The following is a 12,634-nucleotide window of genomic DNA, read 5'->3' on the forward strand; positions in this document are numbered from 1 at the left end:
ATTTGCTCTATTTGTCTCTAGCATGAGGGCTAAGCGTATGTCACGTTGTCACGTTGCATTCAAACACGTTCATTGAAACTCTCATACTGATTCGTTAATCTACTTCGCTTGAGATAAATATAATTTATCGTTTAGTATATTCAATTAGATTATTTAAAAAGTATTCGACAGTTTTTTGCCTCCATTTACTTATTTAGTCGCCAAATGACGCCCTTAATCTTTCTGTTACCAACTTAACCTACAATCTCATTTAATTAAAGTATTTATGTTGCCGAAGTTTGGTGGTAGTTTGCCTATCTTATACTAGTCTATTTCTAAAGTACTACCTTTGATCTGATATTCAGTTCCACGTTATATTTAAAAATAGATCCAGTTAGTAGTCCGTCTTCCCTGCCTCCATTTGACCTATTTCATCGACAAGCAGCGGCTATTCATCGGAGTGGTCAGGGTCGGCCAGCTGCCACTGTTGAGGTCCGTAGGCCGTTTTACATTTTTTATCAAACGACTCGAGGGCGCACTACCCAGTTTAAAACCAAAATATGTACCATTCCGATAGCAATGCATGAGTAGGCTTGGCAGATTCCCAAAATATGACATAAAGACGTTTTAAAATATTACACTTGACATAATTGCAGATGGAGGATTAAAAAAAGATTTTTTTTTCATAATCACGGTATTTCAAAATAGTGTACTCACTTATCTTAAGTCTCCTAAAATCTTCGCCTCATATTCAACCCAATGCAACACGTATGATAACAACATTTTGATACAAAGGTTTAGAACAAAGAAACGAGACGTGATGACTGAGTTCCTTCGTTAAATATAGGAAATTTGAGTTTTATAATCGCGGGAGCTTTACGCTAGATCAAACAATTTATGCTTTTCTGTCTACCCTAGTTAATTAACAGGCTCGTTGAAACTGAATATTTGTACAGAAACTTTCTAATTGACTCTTATAACTTTGTTGCGCAACAATTATTTATTCGATAAGAGCATACATAGGTACTAATTATATTGCAAACGGACAGTTGTTCCAAAATCCTTTCCGTGAGCAAAGAGCTGTGCCCATTCCATCGGGAACATCGAGATATCGATCTTGAAACCGGGACGACCACGCAGACCCGCAGCGTGGCGACTATCCAACTCTAAAAGCTTTACTGCCTTATAAGCCCTTTAACGTGATTACTCAACAACCAACCTACGTATGGCAACATTTATTGAGAAATCTTAGTTACTGTGCAACAAGAACGATTCAACAGTACCTTGTTAAAAGCAGTATCGCACTCAATCGACTTTGGAAGTCAACTAGGGTATCGTAATAAACAGTTTTACGTCTCTTATCATTGCAATTAGTTACGAGATACCCTGACATTCGTTGCCACCACAACACATTGTACTATCACATTATATGTTACGTATACTTGGCAGTAGTCTGAATACAGGGTTTTTACTTGTTAATCAGTGTCATAGACCTGATAATGTTATGTTTATGAATACTGCAAGACGAATGCGTGGTCGCAGAAGCCGCGGTCCGGGTCGGCGGGGTCACGCAGAGGTGACGGTGAGCGAGTGCGTGACGCGGGCGGGCAGCGGGCGGCGGTGGCATGGCGGTGGAAGCGGCCCGGCGGCTCTCCCGACGGCGGCGCGGCGGCCGAGGCGGCGGGCGCACGCACGGAATGCAGCGCGGGTCGGGGTGCGCGGGGCGCGCGCGGGGGCCGCTGCTGCCGCGGCGACGCTCGCTGCTGCCCGCGCCCGCCTCAGTCAGCCGCGCGCCACCGACACGAGTGCCGTTCGAGTCGCGCGACGCCCACTCCGTCGACATCGACACGCAGGTATGTATTGTAAACATTTAGCGAACTTCCCGCTTCTTCCCCGCTCGTCGCAACCGGTGAGAGTCGAACTATTTCGACCCGATCCTGTCATTCCAGAAATAGCCGGTGGACACCGACCACCGTCGTCCTCGAGCGGGTGGCGGGCGCGACGACCCGTCGAACTCGTGCGTTCGCCAAAAGAGAATCCCTAAATACTTTCCGGTCATCGCTTCTGCGGGTTTATCAGTGTTACATATTTATTATTTGTCGGCGGTGAGGTCAGCGGGCGCGCGCGGCGATGTGTGCCTTATCTCGAGCGGCGTAGGGTCGCAGCCGGCACCGCGGTCGCTGCGTCGTCGACGCGGGCGCGCCCGACCTCGGGCTTTGCTCTGCTCCGTCTTCGCTGTGCTCTTGCGTCGTTCCTATTAACTGTAGCCGCCTACAAAACGACTATACACCTACGGTGTCGCTTATATAGTATAGCACGTATGGCCGATCAAAGCGACGCCGCCATCAGTGGCACGATCTGGCTGCACGACTTCAACAATTACCATTGTGCTGAGCGAGGGTGCTAAGATTCTTATCTGTTGACATGAGGTAGTTATTATGTATTTGCGAAAAAATGTGTCGTCCGAACTCGTCCTCGTAGGTTATTCTTCGCATTGATTACTATTATCTGTCTCAAACCAACTAATGAGTCGCACGGTACGCTTCGTGAATGACACACGTCTGGTCCGGTTATGACGTTACCACAGAAACATTGCTAATACGTATAAGGCGTTACAAAATCATTTGATTCCGCTGACGGTTGAGGATGCCGGCCGCGCGCACGCCAGTCTTCAGTATTGTAGTAGCGACAATAATAAGTGAAAACGTGACTTACTCATGTAAACTCGCAAATACTTATACACTTCTATAGCATTGTTTCCATGAATATCGAAATCGTTTGCGGGTTGCGTATGTTGAATGTGAAGGCCTAAGTATTAAATACATTTACGAAAAATAATGGACGTAATCTTGTTTGGTAACTAAGATATAGATACCTCGAGGTCGGCGTACGTACGACTTGCCCGGTGACGAGGGATCCGGTGTTCGCCGTCCGGAATCGTCTTCAGCAGCACGTTTTGTGCGTGTTAAAATCATTGATTTGCGAATAACGCCTTTATTCTGAAGACATCATGTATTCAAATCCCCTAACGTAATCACGATACTTAATACGCCCTAGGCACATCATTGAAAGAGCTCTCCTCGTCACAAAATGGTACTTTACTCAAATCTGGCCCTTAATCACATTGTCCGAAGGGCGAATTCTGTTTGAATACGTGAGACGTTAACAGTGTTTCGTTGCCGAGACCGAGATCCCCGACGCATAAGAGAGTGAAAGTCGGGGGTGGGTGACAGGCGAGGCGGGCGGCGGCGCTCCCCACAGGAGTGGTCGACCCGGGACTTCCAACTAGGATTTGCTAAATCTGCTGCTTTTACGGCGAGGCCGTCGAAAAAGTAAATTACCGTGTTACGTCAACGTTCGCATCGACAACCGCATAGGTACAAAATAAAAACCACCGATTGTGAGAATGTTCTAATCCAATATAAACATTTAAAAAAATAAACATCATTGTTTAAAAAATGGCAAAGCTACAAACGTATAACATGTAGGTTCTGGGTTCGACATGTAACTTCCATACAAATTCTTTTATGACTTCTGGTTTCAGTGCTAATATGTTCAAAATTGGATTAAAATCCATCAGCTCACAAGTTTTTAAATCAGTGGAAGAGTAACGCTAAATTAAAACTAAAACGTGTGGTACTCGGGAGCATGGAGTCACATAATACCGTGAAATATTAGTCTGCCCCTTCGATCCGATAATTACTGCCCACCAAAGAAAAATGACAAGATCTTTTTGAAGTAAATATGAGTATGGATATGGACAACCAAATCCTTTTTTAAAGTTTCGTTTTATGGATCAGAATAAATCTGACTACAGTAACATGTAGCAATTGGTACCTATAGAGGAAATTCGAACGTCCTTGTCTGCGGCTTGGATGAAGGTCTCGAGTCTCGACAGACCCGCCCCGACAACCTTTGTGCTTAAACATTGTATAGCGACGACCCTTTTCATCAGAAATACTCTAAGAAATTACAATAGAAGCAGTGACTATTTAAATTCGATAACTTTCTGCTAGTTTAATGACATAGTTGTTGTTCCTATTCGTACCTTCAAGAATTAAAAAGACATTAATAGAATAGATAATTCATTTGTTCACCTAATATCGATGTATTACTATTTCTTAATACTCACTACAAAAAAGCATTTGCATCTATGTGACGATTACTACGACAGCACTAATAATCTCCCCTTTTACTTAAAAAGTAGTATCAAGCGATCATATAATACAGAATAGTATTATATTTAATTTCTTTAGCCATTTTTCTTATGTATGACTTTTATATGTAAAGCAATCAATACGATATAAAACGATGTTAATATTTGCTTTATACATCTCGACAGAAAGCTCACCGCGCTCTTTAAAATTGTTTTATTTGAACTACAATAAAACTTCGTTTATGACAACCGTTTTAAGAAATCAAAGAGAACCGACAAACCAAAACAACACCGCTTGTAACATGTGTTTTGGAAGATATAAGAATGGTAAATAAAATTAAGTTTATGTAATGGAGCTATTCAATTTTTAATTTAATTTCGTTTATATACTTCTTATTTTCAATTATTTTTGCCCTTTGTTCCTTTCAACTATGTTTGTCATTGTTAACCGATTAAGTTTTTTAATTTCCAATATACATTTAGCATTATACTCAAGGGTTGAAAAATATCGCATCACTTTACGTATGATTGCTTTTATTGTTGATACCGGAACATGAGTCGTATTTTGCACACCAGCTATAGTAACGTTCGCTTTGACCCCTATTTGGTTGGATGACCTCTAGCGACATTCTCCAATATCCGCTTCCGTCCTTCAAAACGCGGAATACTACGAAAATCTCTTATTAGGTACAATACTTTTTTGACCTCAAGTTATAAACAGCAAGTAGGTGTTTTTCTAGAATAACATGTTTCGGTAAAAGAATATTAAGGGTGTATCCCGCCACTGGCTGATAGAGTTATAGATAGCTTAAAAATGACGTCACTACTAAGGTAACAAAATCACATATTTTACAAGTTGGATTGTTATTTACAATTTGGTGGGACAGGCCCCTAGTTTTTGTATCTTATTGTTTAATAGCAAGTTATAAGTTGACAATTTTTGGTGTATTCTATCACTGGTACGTCCATATATGCGGTGTAACATAATACTTTTTGTTCGTACATTCAACACAAGGCAGTTTTACAAGTTACCACATAAAATGTACACACAGCATGTCGTGCCCAGCACTTCTTTGAAGCCGTAATTTCTTAAACATTAAGTCGGTGGCGTGCTGAGGCAAAACAAGAAGTTACCGCGATAAAAGGTTGCAGCTACGACGTTTATGCCAACCTTAAAAGTACATGCAAAAACACGAAACAAAAGTCATATTCTATCGCGTGATGCGTATACTATTCTTGATTCTTATAATTTTGCGTCGCCTAAGCATATCAATAAGTATGAAAACAATTAAAAGTTATTATTTTGCTCATCAAAAAATATTTTTGTTACACTCCCAGTCTATTGCAATGTGTACTTCGTCCAAGTTGAACTCGGGACAGGAATAAAAAAAATAAATAACGCATTTTGCTTACATTGCTCTTTTATTGTTAAGTTGTAAGTTATTGATTTCTTATTTTTTTAACTATTAAAAAAAGAACCGAGTAAAACAGTTGTAGCTCCAATTTACGAGATATTTATGGCAAGGTCCGACAACCTTGGGGCCCACTTCTAATATATGAGATTATATTAATCTTTTTTGATTATAATTCAATCGAACTTGCGATTGTAACTCCGACCTTATATAGTGATTACCGGAAACTTAAACTAAAAAAAGGAACAAGAAACGTCTTTCATTACACTGTAGTTAATTTGCTGTGATAAGATTTAACGTGATCTATTTATAACAACATAATGACATCCCAAAGTCGAAGAGTTGGTAACAACACCTGCATTAGACGGTTGAATAATTCGCGTGTGTGTCTGTGAGGTTGTCGTCAAGCGCACCTCGGCGCCCGCCGCGCCCCCCGCGACCGCTACGCCCCCCGCGACCGCCGCACCCGCCACGCCCGCCGCGTCGCCCGAGCGGCGGCGGCAGCTGCAATGCAGCTGGCGTCTGCTTTTTCTCGTTTTGCTGCACCGACGGACAGAGTTGCGCTATACATGTATAGCTAGCGCACACGGCCCTCGAGGCGCCCATCATATGGCTTTAACACGTATCCCCTCTCCTTGACGCGGCCGCTAGCTATACAAACGATGATGTGTTGCTGTCTTGCACACCATCTTTTAATAATAATATACATGGCGGTTAACTATTATAGTTGATTTTTATTTTAAACGTATTGTAATTTCAGTAGGTACGATGTTGTATTGTTTATCGTTTAGTCCTGTTACGGTTTTTGGTCATAGTGGGGTAGACAGTAAAGAACTTGCGCAGATATCAATGGTTCGTTTTGCGTGTAAAAATTAAAGACAATGTTAATATATGTTTTGTATCAAAAATCCAATCGTTCAATAGGAAAAATTTTGGGCCAATTCTTTGATTAACAAGTGGACTAATGTAGGACAAAAAATCGTTTAGGAAGCAAGATGTTTCTAGATAATGCGTTGGGGATCAGTCCCCGCTAAAGAGGGCAATGACCTGTTTAAATCTGCGGGAAGTTGACGAATGCAGGTGGCTCACGCTCATATAGTTCCCGTAGCGGTATTCGAGGCTTGTTATCCAGCCATGGGCAATTTGAATATCAATCTCTCGATTCCTGATCCATAAAGATATAAGATTCAGTACCCAGAATAAAAAACTTAATTACAACAACGTTTTTACCATGTTAACACCAAACATACATATAATTATAAAGATAATAAAGTGAAATGTGTCGTCCTATTTAGTTTTTGTAACATATTGACTGAATTTGTAAAGAACATTGAACGAAACAGCTCGTGTATTTATTAGGATCATGTATGAGCCACTAAGGCTATTCGGTTTCAAGAACTTGGCAACGTAGTCAAGTAGGTCTAGTGGGGACAAAACAATTCGTAAATTAAAATACGTAAAAATAGTTTTCCTAACTTTACAATATAATATTTGTTAGATTATTTAATTTCTTATTGAATAACTCTTTTTTAATAATTTGTTACAAAAACACGTGTTTGTTAAAGTACCATTAGGGTCAATAATGGCGGCTAGGCGCAGGACAGCGCAGGTAGACCTGCCGACCGATCTTTTCAAGGTTACATCAGGCTACATAAATAGATACGAAGTCCGAAGTTCTGTATATCGATCCTTGTTGAAGCGTCTTTGGTGATGATAGTGAAATTAATTCACACTGTTTGTTTTTTATGTAAATAAAATATCTAACATGACGAATAACTTTTTTAAATATCCTATTTCTTGCGTGGTTTCAATGGATACAAAATCTTATGTCGTATAACGGTAGCTCTAGTTTGACATTTATTCGCAGACTTCAATAAGGGTTCAATACATATTATTTTTTTACAATATGTGGCTATTCACTTAAAAAATTAGCTCGACTGTATAGTGAAATTGTTGACAATAAGACTGGATTAAATCAAGAATAACGTTTATGTAAAGAATAATAAGCTAATGATAGTAATTATTGTGATTCCGCAGTTAATTAATTACAATATAAACAAACTTAAATCGAACCGTATTTATTTAAATCATAACTTGCAATTTTTAAAACAAAGCTACTTTGTACTATGATGGATTTTACAAATAGGTTCCGACATTTGTTTTGTCCCTTTCGCATTCGATTTCTGTTCCAATATTTTTTCAAAGTAAATGGCGTTTTTAAAGTTGCTACCGTTTAGTACCGTCGTGACCACCGTATTTGTTAAAGCGAGATTTGCCGTCGCCGTAATAAGATAAGTCTACACAGTACAAGTAGACTTACATAACAAGGTTGATGAGGTATATTATGTTTAAAGCTAGGTTCCGAAGAATGGAGGTCGGGCCGGCAGTCGCCAGCCGCCACCCACTGCTCCCGAGGGCAGGCTAGTGAGGGGGCTGTTGCCATTCCACTCTGCCACCGCCATAACCTCAGACGATGTGTTGCCAAAAGTAGCTACATAAATTATATGGAGGTTCGCATTTTTGATACCAACAGACGCTCCAATTTAATAATTAATGTCGCCGCACAATGCACGTCTTCAATTACGGCGCTCGGCTGCGCACGCAACAATATTAATTGGCTAAATAAAATTCAGCCACCTCTCCCACTGAAAACTAATTTTTTACGGTTTCAGCTATAGTACACTGCTGTTATTACCATGAATTATTTTAATTGTGCGTATCGAAAGTTTGAAGGATCTAACGGACCTTATAAGAAAGCGGATACTCTTCAACTAAAGTGGTCTGATATTCATGCCGTGCGAGTATTGTATTGAAAGTCAAACTTAGAGAAACGGAGCTATTTTAACATAAACTGTTACACTTGATAACAGACAATTGGATTGTGAAGCAAAGAATATAGCACAGGTGCTTAAATTGTAAAAATTAAAAGTCGTACAAACGTAACAAAGAGATGCTGTTACGCTGAATTGCCATCGAGGCGGCCACTCAGTGCAGATAACACGTTATCAGCGATAGCCTTGCGGAGGGGATTCTGTGAAGCCACATAGAGTTGTTGCGCACGTACTATTATAGCTCGCTCGTGTATGCCGCATTTTTCTTTGCTGCTTCTGCTATGCGTCCCTTACACTCGCCACGTAAGTCTTTGGCAGATTACCAACATTCTAAGAACGTGTACATTGCAAAAATCTATTCATTTTAGAACGAAAGCGTCTTGTCTTAAAAATTATCGAAAACCGTCGCCAACTTGCGCGTCGTCTGTTGTTAGGTGCCCAAAGACCAATAATGTGCGGGAGGAATGTAATAATGAATTGAATGTTGGTTTTTATTGCGTATTTGGCAGCGTAGTGTGCGAGTGGTTGGTCGTTATCGTCGACGTCCGAGCGTCGCGATGTTTTCATTTTCAACACACAATTATCACCGCTGGCAGTGGTCGCGTGCAGCGTGCGTCACTGAAACGTAAAGAGGTCGGTCGTGGCCGCGCGAGCGCCAGCCGCCGCCCGACAGCCGACAGCCGACAATGAAGAGCGGCGCGCACCGCGCACTGCCACTGCTATATCGAACTTGCCCGGCAATCTATACATACGGAGACATACTTTGTAAACCTCTATGACAATTTATATGCGTAGTGGTGATAAGTACGTGCTGTTATTGCTTCATCTTCTTTTGTTAGTGGTAATTAATACATTTCTATAGCTAAGGCAATTTGGAATCAGAAAAAGTATATCGAAATTGATACTGGTTATATAACTTGAGTGTATGATAGGGGGCACGTAATGTACACGTGGTCTCTCTGTCGAGTCCGCATCCATGTCGACGCACTCGCCGCCACCGCTCGCCGCCGGTGACCTCACCACGCACCACCTAAATATGACCTAAGCGCGCTTCGACTATTGTTTTATTTCCAACTACACTTCAGTACTGCTTTGTTACATAGCGTTGATATTTCCAGCGGCCGAGCTCATTCAACACGCTCCCATTGCAATATTAGAATGTCAAGGATGTTTATTAGTTCGACAAGTAGATCTCATCAAATCAACACAAACAAAAATGATAATATGTGGATCACACTTGCTTCCGTTAGATTAAATTTAATTATAATGGTGCTGTAAAGTTCTTGATTTTAGTGACGCAATTATAATTTAAACAATTAAATAAAATGGAATCTACGTCTATGTAAATTTTTTGCTGATGCATTGTCGTAACCGAATGTAAGTGGTAAAGCCTCGTGCACATTTGCCTCGCGTCATGGCGGCGGCGCAGTGGCGTGGTGTCCGCGAGGCCACGCACCACCTGACTCGAGACCAGCTGGCAGCCGGCTGCTTGCGCCTGCGCACAACAAAACCCGTTTTAAGCAAGCAAACGTTACAATATGGCGGACCGCCATTGATTTATATGAAAAAAAAACGATCATATTCTAATGTAACCTTTACCATCGACAGGATTTGTATCGTAGTAGCTTGCAAATTATATGAACGACAGTATAATTTGGTGTTGTACACGGTCGTCGCTGCGGGACCGAACCGCGTGACTGTTCTTTGTCGTGTCGTGAAGCGAACGTCCTTTGCTACGTCCGTATTTTTCCGCTCTTGCGGAGCCGGCACCGTCGGCTTCGGAGTTGTTTACCCGTGTTGGTCGTACTTAGTACTTGTATAGTTATATGTAGTTAGTGTGTCGGTGTACAGTCGGCGGCGACGGCGCTCAGCGAGCTGAGGCGGTGCCTTCATCGCACGACCCTGATAATTTGCCGCGCTTATGTTACTTCAACGGCTTCTTGCGACACGTCGCAGCCACTTTCCTGGGTTTCTTCGACTCACACATGCGCCGCGTAGGTAACGTTAACATACAGTGTGTACGTACTGCGTAGTGTTACTGCCCTACTGCGCAGTTTCTCTATCAGTTTCACCGCTGTTTTAATTTGAATCGATTTACGGCGTTTACACACCTTTACGTCTGCAAGACGTAGTACTTTTCAATTAATTAAAAAGGTAAACATTAGATGTTTGTGGTCTACTCATTATGGACTCAATTAGCTGACATCCTTAATGTTAAGTCGCAGACAGGTTTATAGAAAAGAGTAGGTACACAATTATTTAGTGAATCATCCTATCTCATTGCATAAGCATTATCTCAAGTTTTCATTAACAAGAAATTTAGTATTATTGTACAATGCTAGCAATTTTTGTAAAATGAGACAATCGATAACAAGGTATCATGTTTGATCTAAATAAACATACCTGTAGAAGTTTTATTTAGACATTTTCTCGAAGTCTTTTTATGTTAATCTAATCAGAAGCAAACGATTAGCTTCACTACAACTGGTTCATATCTTAGTTTTAGTGTTTCTCTCGAGCCATTGGTGACGTAAGACATTGTGTGGGACTGTCTTATCTATTTACACATAATTTGAGATAAGTAGTCAGATTGTTGACCACCTCGATGTAACACCAACATGTACCAACATAAATTACGTTCACATGTCGTAATTTGTTTGTGTTTTCAAACAATGTTATAGATAAACGGAGTTGTGCTTTGAACCGTATTTACTGCAACTGAACAATGCAAATATCGAACGTAAAACAAAAATTAAAATGTAAACTTTATATTTCCAATGTAGCTTTGCTAGATCTCGCAAAAGTTGTATTATCAATTCGCTTCATTTTTCCGTAGTTTAGTAACTTTATTAATATGGCTGAAAATTTTGATGTCCCCTCAATATAGTAACACAATAAGGTGCAATTGAAGATTTTTGATATCTGTTAGACGACACGTGCGCTCGTAACTTTAATACAAGATAGTACGTCTCGTTAGCCCAGTTATTTCAAACTGGGACGCGGCTATGTTTGCCAACTCTGCTCGCAGGTATAACAGTGGTCGTAGTATTCTGGATTACCTGAAGACAAGACTTACTATACCATAATGATAAGCCCGCTACAGACGATCAGTTCTATTTGTCAATTTTAACTGGAGAATCGAACTGTACAGTTTTAACTGTGCGTATGTATGCGATGCGACATTTGACTTGTCAATTACAGTTTTGCTTACACACGAACATCAGTTAGAAATGATCAGTTATAGAATTATTAATATATCAGAATTGATCGTGAAAATATTTATTTCTTACTATTATACCCCGTTTAAGGAGAATATTGTTATAGCCACTGTCCCTTCAAACATCGATCGGCTGCGTATCGGCGACGATATTAACAATTCACCCTCTCGTTGGATGTTGTGTTGGCCGCTCTATGATAAACTCCCCTTCTTGTCACTCTTGCCAAGAGAAATCTGGAAAGGCGTAAACTAATTTGTTAACTCTGACTATACGACTTCAAAATAATACTATCATTCGCGGTAGATTGGTGGTATTTTTCATAAATCAGACCATAACAATAGTTTTTATATAAATCGACATACGTCCGGCTTTTGAAAATCTTTACCATGAATTTCTTAAGACCGAAAATAAGTCGTGTAGTAACTATACAACTAATTTTCTTTCTTAACTAGGGTCTTAGAGCATTTTGTTCTTGTCCAAGCGCTAGCCGCTTGCCTCGTAGTTATTTCAAGTGGCGGCTTCTTTAAGACGATAAGATGACACATTAAGCTTCTTGTCCCATATAACTGAGCGCTAACTGTTACGGTGAATAGTTTAGTCCTGATCTTATGTCATTGTATACGTTTAGTTAAAGTATAATAAATGGTCTTTACAACATTCCGAGGTTTCAGTCATCGTAAACTTAACTTATACATTCAGCTAAGTACTTATCAAATTTATAGCACATTAGCATTTATTTGACTAGCGGAATTTGTATTCCCGACTTACACTACTGCAAGGGATTTGTTTAACCGGTAAACCACGCGGTTGTCATTATGATAACTGGTACATAATCGAAGCAACGAGAACACGGTGTCATTCCAGTACTTGTAATTAGTGTTAATTAATGTACTGTTCAAAACATCGATTATCCAGCTGCTAATGTTCCCGTGATAGTACAGCACGAGATACGATGATCACATAATCAATACCCAATCGGTCTGTAGCCAATAACAAATTGACTCATAATGGTAGCGTCAACAAGTTATTGGACAAACA

The 12,634-nt window shown here is 40.3% G+C and overlaps 1 protein-coding gene across 1 annotated transcript in view; it reads left to right on the forward strand.

Moving 5' to 3' along the window:
• The first annotated feature begins 1,736 nt into the window (after positions 1 to 1,736).
• LOC106099632 (zinc finger protein Xfin-like) overlaps positions 1,737 to 12,634 on the forward strand; it is a 24,392-nt gene continuing 13,494 nt past the window's right edge. Inside the window, exon 1 of the mRNA XM_013278228.1 lies at positions 1,737 to 1,832. The gene's annotated coding sequence lies outside the window, so the exon portion shown is untranslated. The remainder of the gene's footprint in view (positions 1,833 to 12,634) is intronic.

Source organism: Papilio polytes, unplaced genomic scaffold (genome assembly GCF_000836215.1).
Source record: "Papilio polytes unplaced genomic scaffold, Ppol_1.0 DF824102.1, whole genome shotgun sequence".
Lineage (NCBI taxonomy): Eukaryota > Metazoa > Arthropoda > Insecta > Lepidoptera > Papilionidae > Papilio > Papilio polytes.